Genomic DNA, 11,841 nt, shown 5'->3' on the forward strand with positions numbered 1-11,841 from the left:
GGTAAAGGAAAAAAAAACATTCTTCATGTATTTTGCTAGAGACCAATAAGGAAATGTGCATATTTGTTCCTAAAAGCCAAAGCACTACAGGGAGAGAGGCAAATGTGAAGTCTGTGCTGTTCCACCACCAATCTGGCAATTTGTTATATGATGTTTTTACATGAGGGGATGATTCTCCAATACCAAAATCTCTCTGCCTGCCAAAAGAAAGGCAAGTAGAGAACATTTATAAGCTCAAGCAAGTCTTTTGTACAGCAGGGACATGCTTGGACAAGCACAGACACAATACATAGTTTGAGACAAATATACAGCCTGCATTTTATTTGCACACCAAATATATCAAAATCTTATCCCTTTGTTAAAAAAAATATAAGGTTTTTTGATAGTGTAAGGATAGGACCATCTTTTAACACTAAGGGAAGGTCATATAAGTAGTGCAACATATTAGATATGTTTGCATATGTATGTTATACATTGCATGTATAATATATGGTCTAGTGGAAGGTGTCCCTGCCCATGGCAGGGGGTGGAACAAGATGAGCTTTAAGGTCCCTTCCAACCCAAACCATTCAGTGATTCTGTGATTCTGACGTGAGTAATGCAAAAGTCAGATCTCCATCCGATATAAATTGTCATCTTCTTCCATTTGACATATCTTAAGACTTCTAAAGTTTTACATCCACTGAGAATCTGCCCCATTCAGCTTTTGAAATGACCAAATACAGCAGCTTCTATGGCATCTATGGAGTCAGACCCATCATTTCTCAGTAACTCCAATCTGACAGCAGTTATTGCTTCTTTGAATTTTAATCTGACATTTAACCTACCTGGAAATGCATTGCCTCATCTACTTTTCGTGCTCTCCCCCCCCTCCATTTACTTCTAAATAACCTTTTTCTTTAGATGATTTTCATGAAATTGCCACTAAAAAGAGCCCCGTTTGAGCTGCCTCATTTGAAAACTGTGAGATAGTGCAAGACATCTGAAGATGTCATTGTAACACATGAAAAGCACTTCAGCTTGCACATAAACACTATCAAATAGAATTTGAACTGAAGTTATAAGCTAGGCTGAAATGATATTTTGTTAATAATTGTCAAATATTCCACAAATAGCACAATCCTAAATAGCACTATTCTGAGCAATGAGAGCACCACGTAACATGCTGAATTTTTAAACAGAGCTGAACAGAATATAGAATTTCTATTTGGGAAGTGTGGACATCTTGAAGTTCAATTTTGTTCAGAAATGGAACAAATATCTTTCCGACAAAAGGAAAATTCTAAATAGCTGCTTCAAAAAAGCAATGTGCATTTCAAACTCAAAGTTTAGGTTTAAAATTGTCTTTTTATTTTTTATTATTTCGATGTCAGAGTCTGGTTAAAGAAATGACAGTGAATGGGAGAATTTGCTAAGAACAAAAGCATCATCAGAGACTTTGCTGATTTCTTTATCAGTACAATAGAGAAGGAGCTGTTTTCTATACTCTTATGTAAAATACAGCATCACATTTTTTACTACTGACAGATCATGAAATTATGTGAATAAAAATGCAGAATATTTTAAATTAAATTTTAATGTTGAAATAAATACACAATTTTGATAAAACCAGTTGAAGTTTTCATAAGAAGTTTTAATGAGAAATTCTTAATAAGACGTAAAAATAAGCAAAGCTCTATTTCATTGATATTGTCATAAAAGTTTATTTTGTTGGAAATAAATTAAACCAGTTCTTTTATTTATAATCTAAGGATACATTTATATTCAATCTCTGTCAAGCAGGCCGTGCATTGCTCTTACAATATCCACTGTCTTCTTTGGCAAGTGTTTCACTCAGTAATCCGGCTTCTAAAATTATGATTTGTGCTCTGATGTTAACCATGGATACAACCATGGTCAAACCTCCTCCTCCCAGAGCCCTGCTGAGTTATGGGGAGACAGTTCCACCTCCAAAGACCTTGAAGCCACAGAGGGAAATACATAAAATACAGAAAGTATGGAAAGAGAGTGAGGGAAATAAGGACCGTAAGGGTAAAACAAACCAGATGACCCCACTCTTTGCCCTGTACCATTTCTAGACACCCATGTTAACTCTTAATCCCTTTTTGCAAATTACTTGGTTTTAAAAAATTCACTTGATTCCCTGCACAGGCAAGAAAATTGTCTCTTCTGTGGGTTAACAAGACCTACAGTCCACCCTTATGGAAGAAAACAAGCCACCAGGTGAAGGTTGGTCCTGTACACGTGACGTGTCTCTGGTCTAACAGTGAAGGGCAGTAACAAGAAGGATGCAGTTTCTTTTTGGTCCAGCTAAAAATAAAAGACAGATGCCTTAAGAGTTATTCATCAAGAATAAGGAGGAGAGAAAGCAAAGACCTGACAAAAATCTTGGGAAGGTCTCTGTTTCCCCAGCCTGCTCCTGATAAGGACTGTGTCCCGTCCCTGCACACTGGCACAGAGCACTGGCACTCTCCTGGCTCAGGGCTAAGCTCCCAGACACAGCAGAGCCATTTCCTCAGTGAACTGTCACTAAAGATTCTTTTCTTGGCTTTCTTTCTTTTCATGATAGCCCAAATTGAATGCTTGCCTTGCCTTGTATCTGTCATGTTAGCTTTTTAGATAGTACATGCTATACTCAATACTCCAGTGGGCTGCTGTCCTTCTGTAGGAGCTTACCAGGCTTATCAAGTGCCTCTAATGGTGGTGGCCTGAGGGAAAACAGTACACAGTTTGCTTTTACGTTTCTTCTCCACTTAAAAATATGGGAGATATTAATAGTACAAAGAACTGTTCCCCACTGCTTTGATCTCTACAGCACTGCTGCTCTTTCAGCCTCCATGTCACTACTGATGCCATGTTATATTACTATTTTCATTATTCCAGCCCATAGTCCATATTCTTTTCCCGTCTTGCTGTCTGCTTTAACCCCAGCTGTAACCGGCCTTCCCCAGAGGAGAAAGGGGAGTGAGAGGATTGGATGTTCTGCAGCAGCATCCCCTGAGAGTTGTTAGTGATTGAGGGGCTGTATCAAATCTCCTGGGACTCTTGAGAAGATTTATTTTCAAAGATAGTTGTTGATCAAAAAAAAAAAAAAAAGGCATGAACTACTGCTGTCCCTCCTGGAATAACCTCAAAGGAGATGTGCCTCAGGGACATGTACTCCCTCTGTGCTCCTCCTTTGCTTCAGGGCAGCAGTAATTTGCTGTAAACCAAAGGCAGCAACAAATTCCACCACCCTGATGGCAGGTCAGTTTGCTGCCCATCATGTGAGACGGAAGGGAAAGCACAGCAATAACTCCTGTGGCTTCTCAGGGAACGCAGGAGGAGCAGCACACCATAAAATCCATCTCATATTCCTGTGTTCCACACGGCTGACATTTGAGGTGAAGGGGGGAGAAATCTTAATTTCATTTGTCCCTGACTCAGCATGGAGTGAAAGTCATTACTGAGTTTGAAACGTCCCATTTTGGTGACAGGTTACTAGAAGATCTGGGAATGGTTTTCTGTTTTCTTATATAAAGACACATCCAGGAAGAGGACATAGACCTGATTTGAATTTATTCTGTTACTATATGATTAGCACTAATTCAAATACTGTAAAAAGCATTATAAGAGAGTGTTCTGATTTAGAAGTGCTTAACAATTTACAGTAAATCACAAACTAAGCCACGAAGCTGCAATTCTTCGTAGGTGTGTGTGCCCATGCACACAGACTCACACCATTTGCAAACTATGAGATACTGGCATTAGACACACCATGCAAAGTCAGTTATAAAGAAAAGTAGGTGCCTCTTCTTAATTAAATAAACCCATAAATAAATAGAAGACAGCAGCACTACAACAGGCAAACTGTTCTTCAGCTCCTGAATAAGACATTCAGTGGGAAAGAACCGACAAATACAGCACAATATCTCTTCTCATTAAAAAAATGCATTTTATATACAATTGACAAGGAAAATTAACTTAAAATTTTATTTCATACTCTATGGAAAGCTGTGCTTGCTTTCTGAGCAAACCAGCAATAGTGCCTAGAGAACAGAGCACTCGGGTGCAGCAGCCTGGTTTTGCCCTGGGTTTTGTTTCTGTCCTGGGTTTTGGATATGATCAGGTTATCAGCTGGTGATTGTATCTCCACCGCAAAGCCTTCAGAGGTCCATCTTTAAATCGCATTACAGCTGGATGAAATCATGATTATTATGCAAGGAAATACATTTTTAATTGTCTGTTGTGCATGTTTTCACACGCACATTAAAAAGGGAAAACCAAGTTGTTTGCAATGTCTGACTCTGCTGAGAAACCTTATCTAGGGAAAATGAAGCTGTGTCAGACAGGTGAAGGACTCTCCCAAGCTATTAATTCACTTTGAATAATTCATTAGCTAACACTCTTAAACTCTGATAGTTCCAGGTAAATCCCAGAGAGGGGTTTTGTGGTCCCTCAGCCTTGCTCCTCATCAAATGCATTAAGTTTTACATAATAAGAGGATGCGTGAGTGTTTTTAAAGAGATATTTATTCTGGAACTTGTAATTAGTGCACAGTGTCTAATTGTGTGATAGAAGTGACTGTGTATGGTAATAGAGGGCACTCTGCATGGACTGACAGCACAAACCCAGGCGTGGTTTCTCTTGATAAGTGACTTACTGTGTCTTCTTCCATCTGAAAGTGTCCTGTAGGTTTTACTCAGCACTCAGACTCCTGAAGTTTAATGCAGTATAAAGGAAAAGTCTTTTCTCAGCCGTGTGCTCCAGTACATCAGTGGGCAGTGAAGAGTCAGGGCCTTACCTGATGTAAACTGGTGTGTATTCACTGAAATCAATTAATTCACAGCCATTGTGAGCCAGGTGTTAGCAAAAGTCCCACTGAGTTACAATGAAGGAGAATCAATCTTTCAAAATGCAAAGAGATGTGAATACAAAATTTACCTTTGAAATTTTCAGAATGTGCTGCAAACAGGTTGCCCAAAAGCGCCCACTCCCTCTAACATTATTATGGGAAAACTGAATAGGCTGCAGTCACTATTTTTCCCATCTTCTTATTGAACCTAAAATGGTCACTGAATTAAACTTTAACAAATAGATCTTTTTAAAACTAAATTAATAAACTTCCTTATTTCTCCACTATCTAAGTTCATAGCCTTCACTTAATGATGATGCACTTGATTAAATAAAATGAAAGAAAAATGGAAGTTCTTTCAGACATTAAAATTAATAATGAGTTTAGACTTAATCCAAAAGCAATTTAACTTTAAACATTCATATGAAATTAAATGAGCCATTGAATTTGCTATATAAGCAAGCATTAATCTTATCAATCTATGAAGACTGGAATGTTATACAGTGACCCATTAATTTCAAAGTCTAATACAAGGTCTGTTTAATGCCTTTAGTCTATTAAAAAGTGTGATCCTACAATATAACTGCTTTTCCATAAACGTTTAAACCCCAATTCATCCTGCTGCTGCTTTGATCATTTGATAATCTGTTCTGACAAGATTATAGTTCCAAAAAAATCCCCAAATACATAATTTCTTTGCATCTGCATTTGCTCCAAGTTTGAACTTCAACACCAACAAAGGATTTATTAGAAAAAATAGGGATTTGAACAGTTGGTGTTTGTTGTAATAAATGTTCAGCAAAAAAATAGATTTTCCCTTTTCAGGTGCTCTTTAGACTAACAACCTTACCTGTATTCTGAACTCTGTCCTTTCCAATGCAGTAGAGAGCTGTGCCACAAAAAAAATAAAAACCACCACTGCTCATTCAAAACATCTCTACAAGAAAAAGGAAGATTTTTGTTATGACTGATGCCTTTGGTGTGTTTTGTTTCTGTTCATAGTAGACATGTTGACTATAGTGCCTTATGCAAGCAGGGAGAAAGACCAGAAAGTTTGCTTTCAAGGTTTCTTTACCAACAGTGCAAGTCATGGTGATTTGCAAAATTAAAATTAAAAAAAAAAAAAACAAACAAACAAAAAACCTTTTTTGAAAACTGCCCTTTTTAGTTAATGAGATGATTCCATATCAGAATTTAATGGCATGACATCTTAGCTCCTGCCATGGAAGGTCATGGTTTGAAATTTCTGTTTCTAATCAGTAGTTGCTCCCACAAAAACCAATCAAAGGGAAAGGTTGATATTTAAATATGTTTATGTTACTAAACAGGTGTTCCAGTTTGACATACTATACCTAATTCTACCTCATTTTCAGAAATCTAAGGTCAATGAGAAATTATGTTTCTTAAAATAAGACAGAAACAGTTCCAGTGTGATTGTTAAATGTAAAGAATAATAAGTAGTTTGATGAATGCTCTGTTCCTGGAGCATGCACTCTAGAAATGTCTGTAAAATGCAACCAGCTTTTTCTGTGTAGGAGTATATTTTCTTTGTCTGTAACACCTTCCTTGACTTACATCTGCTTGCAGAAGCCTGAAATATGGATATAGTAGTACTGTATCCTTGTATAAATAAATGACTACTATTAACTTTTAAGAGTCTCCACATTTTGGCCCTGTGCACTAATTAGGAATGCAAGGCTATGAGCAGATTACTTGTGTAAACTCATGGAGCTCATTGGAGCATTTCCCAATTTACACTGGAGACTGTATTAAAATCTGACCTGCTAAATGGTAATATATTCCTTCTCAAATATATTGTCGTGCATTAAGAACAGAGGGATCCTATTCCAAGGGCCAGAAGGACAAAATAAAAGGCTGGTACAGTATTTTTTGTTACAGTACAACGGTTTGAGTAAGAGGAAATACTGAACTCAAGAGATTACTCAAGCAGAAGCTGAACCCAGGTAATTACACATTTAATACAAAATCACTGATTTTCCTAAGGGTGTTGGTGTCAGGATGTTACCAAAAAGACTTTAACAGTGGCAAGAGTTTGGGAAACTTCTGAGTCTCTTGGCTATTGCCCATTTGCTCTCATCCTCTGTCTTGCCTCTTGGAATCTTATCCACAGTTATGCTGGAAGGTATTTGGAGTGCAACCAGCTGTGGCAGTACAGCACACAGAGCTGCAGCTGTGTCCAAGAGGGTCTGTTGGCTCTGGTATCTAAAAGGTGCAATATCAAGAACTGATTGCTCAGAAAATACCTAAGGTATTTTTTAAGTGTTTATTGAAAGTATTTTTTTAAAAAATTTTATTGGGAAGTGTATTTTTCTCATACCTAAAGGCTGTGAAAGATCGTTAATTTTGTCGAATTTCAATTTTGGCAACAACAGGGGCATGGGCTGATGAAGCACTTTTTGATTTGCCCAGCTTTTATATTTTCTAACAATATTATTATTTTTTCCTTTCAAATGAGGTCTTCATTTCTATTTTGTATTCTGCACTAAAGTGCAGTTGCAACCAAATGAAGCATTTTGATTTTTGTCAAAATAAAATCTGTCAGTAGCTGGCCCAAGACAGTATTTTGGTTTGTTACGGTTGGAATCTTCTTTCATGGAGATTTTTGAAGTGATAGGATTTGCTTCCTGATGGGCATGAAAACAGTTTTGAAATTACAAATTCTTTAGAAAAATGAAAATGCCATTCTTGTCACAGATCTGGTGCCTTTTAAATTGTTCCCTGTTCACTTGCCACATGATAAAAATAGGAAGTTGAGAACATTTGCCACAAGTCAGTGCTAAATGTTGAGCAGATTTCCTTCATGCAGTTCTGCTTCAATTAATACTGTACCCTGATATGGACTGGCTGAATTAATCTTCAGCATATAAATCTAGGCATCAGCATCACCATCAGCAGTCAGAACTGTCATCATTGGTTTAGAGTAATTAAAAGCCTGACAAAGAATCAAATTTCAAAAAAACCCCACAACATACTCCACCTTGGTTATGTTTGTCTTCTTAACACCTCTAATCTAAAAGGTCATATCTCAGTTCTGGGTTTGTTTCAGGCATTTGGATAGAAGTTCTTGCCTCAACCCCTCAGCCAAATACAGGTCACCAGATAAAGGTCTTATTCTCCATTTCATTTTGACTGTTGTATGCAAAAAGTATTAACAGGTTGTGTAAGCAACAGGTGATCTGCTGCAACTAGGTGAAAAGGGAAAAAGAAATCTTACCTTTGGATTCAGCCTGCAAAATGCTCTTGGTCTAGAGTTTCTGCCTCACACAGCAAGTTTCCAAAAGAAGTCCCAGACCTGTGTGTTTAGTCCCATCTGTCTAATAAAGGCTGGTATTCCTGCAGCTGGAATACAGTATTTGCTCTGCAGTGTTCACTCACGTGCCTTAAAAATGACTCTTTGGCAGGAACAGATTGAACCAGCAAGCCTATGAAATGAAACCTGTTTTCTGGAGGGATTGTGCAAAATACCAGTTGGAATTTGCCCGAGGCATTGAACTGGTTCTTTTACATATGAAAGAACTATAAATATACTAAAACCCCACTGCTTTGTCATGTTCCCTTAGTCTTTCAGCTCCCAGATAACTGAATGTAGTTCAAACAGTACATCTCTCAGGATTGTAACCCTGGAGCTTTTACTATTCATTTATTTATTATTTGTCAGCTTCTTCTGCTTTAGGGGTGGATAAGTTTTCACTTATTTTTTTATATCCTTTCTTTCTGAGAAATGCTGATGGCAGAGTCAGCAGCCAAAGTCCCACGGTCCACAGAGCTGGGAATTCCTTTCTAGAGTGACTCTTTGTGGTGCCTCATCAAACTTTCACAGGATCACAGGAAGAGTCTGGTTGGGAGGGATCACAAGAGGAGTCCTGCTCCAACCTCCAAATTCAAACCAGGGCAGACTTGGGAACTTCCACGTTTGGAGACTTCCCTGTTTGACTCCCCCGTTGCAGTGATAATTATCCTTCCTATGATTTTTTTTCTCTCTTATATCAGGTCAGAATTATTTGTGGACATGTCAGCTATGTCATGTTCAGGAACAATATCTCCAGACCAGTGTTAATAAGCAAGAAAAGAAGAAAAGAACAACAAAGGAGAAAACAGTCCTCACCTCTACCACCTGTAGGATCCTGAACTGTAAGACCACTTGCCTGGAAAACAGCACAATTCATCACACAGTCAAAGCCAGGTTTGGGGCCCAGCCCTTCATCAGACCCCAGGTTGTCCCAGCCACAGCCCATCTGTGTTTCTGCAGTGTGAATGACCTCAAAAGTTGGGATCCTTTTCCCTCATGGCCAAAGTCCCTCATTCCCCCACGACAACATAAATTGGTGAACTGGAACAAGTAGCTAACAAAGGTTGTTCCCCAACACATGCCACAGCACGAAAACATTTTTAAAAGTGTTTGTATCGTTTTGACTACTAGGGTTTGGATATAATAATCACTTTCAGACACATTCCTGTTTACTTCCATAAATGTATTTGCATAGCACACAAATTTGACAGATGGATTTGGGGAGTACACTTTGCTCTGCAAGCAAAATGCATGCACATCATAAAAACCACTCCTTTTAGAGAAGCACTAAAATGAGAGAATTTTCCAAATAATTGATTTCTAAACCAACAATTGAACTCTTGTAATAATTATTTTGAAGACAAGAGATAAGGTTCAGTTACTGTCTATGCTGGTTGATAATATAAAAAACTTAATGGAAGACAGTCTTTTTAATAAGAAAGTGAGAATTATAAGCAATAAAACCCAGCATGGGATGTGATTATCGTGAGGCAATAATATCCTTGGGCATTTTGCTATATAAAAGCTGAGTGCTCCCCATAAATATGTGTACTTCTTATTAACCACACCCCTACAAGTTGTCTGATTGATACAGAGTTTGTTTTTTTTTTTTAGATTTAAATAGAGATACATCATTTTAGGAAATAGCTTTGGGCTTGAATATTGTAGCCATGAGATTAATAGAGTTCTAAGTTGGAGATGTTAATTGCTTTATTTCTGGTGGGTGATATTTGGACCTTCACACCTCCATTTTCAGGGGAGTAAAATGGTGGTGAGCATCACTTTGGGACAAAATTAATCAATCCCTTCTTAAGAATGAACAATCAATCAGTGTTAGAATCGTGGTAGTGCTGGTGTTGTCTCTCATTTCTTATTTCATTACTTACCTTGCCATCATGAATAACTGTCTTTCAAAGGCTGCACAGTGGCCTTTTTTTCAAGTTAGTTCCCAAACCATGGCACAATTGGCTGATGCCAAAAGCCTGTTGAGACTTTTCAGGAGGCACAGAGCATTATGAAGTCCTTTTAAGAGGAATAGTGTGTAAATGTTATCCTAATGTACATCACCCATCATCCTTCATCTCTTTTATTCATTCCTTTTTGTCCCGCCTGACCCTGACCTGCTTTTTTCAATTGTACATCATCCCCCATTTCCACAAAACGTCTCCAGCTCTCCCTTCACCTGCATTGGCCTTAGGGAGTGGTAGTGAGGAACAGATTGTACATCTTTATCCTTTACACAGTAAGGACAAGATGGAAATGTGTGGCTTCACAGGGAGAATTTGTCCCAGAGTTTTTTTTCTAAGAAAGGTGGTTTTTTCACTCTAAGTAAGGATTATTCAGCCCTGTGACCTGGCCATCCTTTCTGCACTGAGGGAAAGAAAACTTACATTATTTTTAGCAGAAGTCTCCCGAGGCGGGAAGGAGAGTCAGTTCTCTACAGCTTGCTTTGATAGCATACAAATGGGGTGTAGCTTGTGAAGAAGCATTTCACAGCTTTTGCTTGAGGGTTTTTTATGGAGGAGGTACTGGTGAACAGCCCAGGAATTTGTCTTCTTCATCTCTCAAACCTGAGCCAGTGCTCGAGGCAGAGCCAAGCCCTGGATGAGGTCACGGGTGACAGGACGAGGCTGCAGAAGGATGTGAGCAACCACTGCCAGTGCCAACAACTCTGCCTCCAGGGTGCTGCACACAGGGCTAAAATAAGCTGCTTTAAGAGTACTCCCCATATTCCTTGACTCCAATTTCTCCTCCACTGAGAACCTGACCTGCCAGATCCCAGACATCTGCAATTAGGACACAGAATTCCAACAGTATTATATCACAATCGGTGTAATTACAGCTCAGTGGAAGTGCCCGCTGTCACATTTGTTGCTTTGTGCATATTAATTGGTTAACCTACTGATGCCTGGCCAAATTCCTTCCTTGATCAAAAGGCATACTGAAACACTTAGCAGAGTATTTAAACAATGGACTTTATTAGTACAGTGTCAGCCTTTCTTAGAAAAAAAAAATTGTATAAGGAAACACAAGGCATAAATTCTTATTGGAAATCCTTCTGGAATAACACAGTATAGTGACTTACACATCAATTATTTTTTCACAAAAGCCTTTTTCTAAAAAGAGAGAATGTTATTAAGCAAGAAGAAATATAATTTCTTTAAATGCTTTTTTTCTCTCTCAAGACCAGTATTTTGATCAATGATGAGAGATGGAAATTAGACAATTTAATATTTTTAGAATCTTCTTTACCTTTTGGTATATTTATTTTACTGTTCATTAGAAAATCCTAGACTGACTGGCATCAACTCACATATAAATTAGCATTTCCCCCATTAGGTATGTGAAACATTCATGGCTTTAAACAGAAAGAGAGTAGGTTTACATTAACTATTAGGAAGCAATTGTTCCCTGTGGGGGTGGGGAGGCCCTGGCACAGGTTGCCCAGAGAAGCTGTGGCTGTCCCAGCCCTGGAAGTGTCCAAGGCCAGGTTGGACAGGGCTTGGAGCAACCTGGGCTAGTGGAAGGTGTCCCTGCTCATGGCAGTGGAACTGGATGGTCTTTGAGGTCCCTTCCAACCCAAACCATTCCATGATTCTGTGTGTCTATAAGTTTAAAACTTCATTAGCAGTATGTTTTTCGTGCCTGCTTAAGAAGTTCTGGAAGATTAGGTCACCAACCTAGTGGATATATACAA

The 11,841-nt window shown here is 38.4% G+C and overlaps 1 long non-coding RNA gene across 1 annotated transcript; it reads right to left on the reverse strand.

Moving 5' to 3' along the window:
- Window positions 1-1,678: 1,678 nt before the first annotated feature.
- Window positions 1,679-8,260, reverse strand: LOC120323597. Its single transcript, XR_005564219.1, has 2 exons — window positions 8,070-8,260; window positions 1,679-5,771 (listed from the first exon to the last, which is right to left on the reverse strand). It is a non-coding gene; the product is annotated as an uncharacterized LOC120323597 (long non-coding RNA).
- Between the last annotated feature and the right edge of the window lie 3,581 nt (window positions 8,261-11,841).

This window comes from Pipra filicauda, unplaced genomic scaffold (assembly GCF_003945595.2).
Source record: "Pipra filicauda isolate LSUMZ 115617 unplaced genomic scaffold, ASM394559v2 scaffold296_size2174093_pilon, whole genome shotgun sequence".
Lineage (NCBI taxonomy): Eukaryota > Metazoa > Chordata > Aves > Passeriformes > Pipridae > Pipra > Pipra filicauda.